Below are 754 nucleotides of genomic sequence, written 5' to 3'. Positions count from 1 at the left end.
GAACCATTGTAAAATGTTTATTGTGCTGAATATAATGTCTATGATCAGAAAAACAAAGCTATTTCTAATATAGCCATCAGTAACCAATTTGCAAGGCCTCAGACTTAAATCCTGACTGAATGCAGTGATCTCAAAGAAACTCAAGGATTCATTTTCTATTTCTTTAGAACCTCTTTTTTTAAACTAAAATAGTTTATATCCACTTACTATATCCTTTAAAAATATTTCCTTTGACAAAATGCCTGTACAGTAACTGTTATATTCACTATCAGCTAAATACTAAAAAATATCATCCAGGTACCAGAATGTGGTGATCTGCTTAGAGAAAAGAACATCTTAGTGGCTTAGGCAATGCATACGGTGTTACAGGAAGGGAAAAGAAGCATGATTACACATATACACCTAGACAAGATTTCATATTTAGAGAGAAAGTAAGGCAGTGGCCAGTGCAATGGTGAGAATAGAGCAAAGAGACACCTACACACTTAACATGCCATTTTCATAAACTTGCTCAGGATTCTTGTACTGGGATATATTTTCAAATTTTACCAAAGATTAAACCATTTAACTACACAAGTTATCTCCCATAAATCAGTACCCACCCACACTCACAGCAGTGAAGGGAATCAAAATCAGGGCTGTACTACAATCCCAATTGATTTAAAAAATTACTTGACACCAGTTTGAAGCAACAGAACCTTTATCAGGTCCCCCCTTAAAGAAAATCCCGAGTAGAGATGATCAAGCACAAATG

The sequence above is a fragment of the Sorex fumeus genome, unplaced genomic scaffold (assembly GCF_029834395.1).
Source record: "Sorex fumeus unplaced genomic scaffold, SorFum_2.1 ptg000073l, whole genome shotgun sequence".
Taxonomy (NCBI): Eukaryota; Metazoa; Chordata; class Mammalia; order Eulipotyphla; family Soricidae; genus Sorex; species Sorex fumeus.
The sequence above is the reverse complement of the archived record's forward strand: the minus strand, read 5'-3'. Positions refer to the sequence as shown.